The sequence below is a fragment of the Solanum lycopersicum genome, chromosome 6 (assembly GCF_036512215.1).
Source record: "Solanum lycopersicum chromosome 6, SLM_r2.1".
NCBI classification, from domain to species: Eukaryota; Viridiplantae; Streptophyta; class Magnoliopsida; order Solanales; family Solanaceae; genus Solanum; species Solanum lycopersicum.
The window spans coordinates 4379181-4382087 of record NC_090805.1 but is presented as its reverse complement, the minus strand read 5'-3'; the positions used below and the strand labels follow the sequence as shown (position 1 = coordinate 4382087).

At 40.9% G+C, this 2907-nt stretch overlaps 1 pseudogene across 1 annotated transcript; it reads left to right on the top strand.

The window, feature by feature from the left end:
- On the top strand, positions 1-1772 carry LOC101244379 (elongation factor 1-alpha-like; annotated as a pseudogene). The gene is made up of 2 exons (XR_011221652.1): positions 1-513; positions 589-1772. The product of XR_011221652.1 is annotated as an elongation factor 1-alpha-like (transcript).
- The last annotated feature ends 1135 nt before the right edge of the window (positions 1773-2907 follow it).

The following is a 2907-nucleotide window of genomic DNA, read 5'->3' as shown; positions in this document are numbered from 1 at the left end:
CTTGCCTTTTAAATATGTTTTGTATTAATTGCAATCTTTTAGTAACTCAATATGGGTAAAGAGAAAATTCACATCAGTATTGTGGTCATTGGACATGTGGACTCTGGTAAGTCGACCACAACTGGTCACTTGATCTACAAACTTGGTGGTATTGACAAGCGTGTTATTGAGAGGTTTGAGAAGGAAGCTGCTGAGATGAACAAGAGGTCATTCAAGTAAGCCTGGGTGCTTGACAAACTTAAGGCGGAACGTGAGCGTGGTATCACTATTGATATTGCTTTGTGGAAGTTTGAGACCACCAAGTACTACTGCACTGTGATTGATGCCCCTGGACACAGGGACTTTATCAAGAATATGATCACTGGTACCTCCCAGGCTGACTGTGCTGTCCTCATTATTGACTCCACCACTGGTGGTTTTGAAGCTGGTATCTCTAAGGATGGTCAGACCCGTGAACATGCATTGCTTGCTTTCACCCTTGGTGTCAAGCAAATGATTTGCTGCTACAACAAGGTTTGCTTTTATTCATTAGATTTAAATATTATTTCAAGAAAGATATGCCATACTAATTTTGTTACTTTCTCACAGATGGATGCTACCACCCCCAAGTACTCCAAGGCCAGGTACGATGAAATCGTGAAGGAAGTTTCTTCCTACCTCAAGAAGGTTGGTTACAACCCTGACAAAATCCCATTTGTTCCCATCTCTGGTTTTGAAGGAGATAATATGATTGAGAGGTCTACCAACCTTGACTAGTACAAGGGACCAACCCTCCTTGAGGCTCTTGACCAGATTAATGAGCCCAAGAGGCCATCAGACAAGCCACTCCGTCTCCCACTTCAGGATGTTTACAAGATTGGTGGTATTGGAACTGTCCCAGTTGGTCGTGTAGAGACTGGCGTAATCAAGCCTGGTATGGTTGTGACCTTTGGCCCTACTGGTTTGACAACTGAAGTCAAGTCTGTTGAGATGCACCACGAAGCTCTCCAGGAGGCACTCCCTGGAGACAACGTTGGGTTCAATGTTAAGAATGTTGCTGTTAAGGATCTTAAGCGTGGTTATGTTGCCTCAAACTCCGAGGATGACCCAGCTAAGGGGGCAGCCAGTTTCACTGCCCAGGTCATCATTATGAACCATCCTGGCCAGATTGGAAATGGATATGCACCAGTGCTTGACTGCCACACTTCCCACATTGCTGTCAAGTTTGCCGAGATTTTGACCAAGATTGACAGGCGTTCAGGTAAGGAACTTGAGAAAGAGCCTAAGTTCTTAAAGAATGGTGATGCTGGTATGGTTAAGATGATCCCCACCAAGCCCATGGTTGTTGAGACCTTTGCCGAATACCCACCATTGGGTCGTTTTGCTGTGAGGGACATGAGGCAAACTGTTGCTGTTGGTGTTGTCAAGAATGTTGACAAGAAGGACCCAACTGGTGCCAAGGTGACCAAGGCTGCCCAAAAGAAGGGAAAGTGAACAGTGCTGTGTGATGCTAGTGTCTCCAATGCTATTTATTTTCATAAAGTGTGCTATCTAGACTCTGTTTTGTTTACTTCTGCTATAGTTTTGTCTTTGATTTGCTTTTTAGGCTCTTGTTTTGTGCCTTGTATGTCATGTAATCATTCTCAGAACTGGGTACTTGACAGGCGGTGGCGAGCATGATTTGGATACTGTTGTCACTCTGTTGAGGTGCCTTGGTTTTCCATGGTGCCTCAGGATTTTTGCTTTTGGTGTTCGCCCAAGTTATATTTTATATAAGCCTTTTAATTTCTCTACTTTGTTGAAGATTTAGAGTTACAATGCTTCTGTGGAATAAGTTCAGCTTTAGAATTTTTGTGTAGGTTATCTAAGAATTCAAATGTCTTTTATTTACCTTGTTGATAGATGAGAAATGTTACCATGGAAGTTGAATGCCAAAAAGTGTCACAGGTGTAAGGAAGTGATTCCCATGTTTTTTCGTTTCATCTTCATGATTAACACGTATGGGGTCAAACTTGAAAGAATTTGAAGACAGTTCAATAAACACTCCACTATTTATCCTATGCCAACCTAAATTAATTTTATGTTATGTGAATACATTGTATTCAATAGATACACTTCTATTGAGATTAAAATATTTATTACGTATACTTCAGTTCTAATTTTAAGTATCGAAATAACATTTCAAACCAAATCTTATCATCATTTAGGCGCTTCACAAACTATATTTCCTTTGTGAAATCCTAATTTCCTGATAGAGACCATATGCTTCGACCCGCATTGAATGCTGGGCCAGTCGTTGAAGATAAAAGTAAATCGAACCCATATGAAGTTTTACCATGAGCGGATTGTATCCATTGAGCAAATATAGGTTCAATCAAGATTTGCTTCTCGGGAGTGCCAAAGGAAAGCATGACATCATTATGAACATAAAGTCCCAGGGTATAGAATCCCAGAAAGAAGCTGGCCCAACCATAAAGCGGCGCCAAAATTGGCTTGGTTTCAAGATGTAGAATCTATGCTGAATCACCCTTTGGCAGGGCTACTAGGACTTGGGTCTCTCTCTCGGGCGGGGCATCAAGTACATGTCTCTTTACCGATTAACCAATTTCTAAACGCTGGAGTAGATCCTAAAGAGATACCACTTCCTCATGAATTTATCTTGAATCGAGATCTTTTGGCTCAACTTTATCCCAGTTTTGCTGAGGGAGTCCAGGATTACGTCCGGGATCATTAGATAGGAATCCTAAGATGAAGAGAGAAACAAAAAATATCACTACTGTGTAAACAAAGAGTTTGAGAGTAAGCATTACACAATCTCCAAGATATTTTTTTTGAAAAAAAAAAGAGAATAGATCATCCATCACATATCCTAGTTTGACACCAAGCAATGAAGCTCTTTCTCTAAAAGAATTTTCATAAATTCTGTTA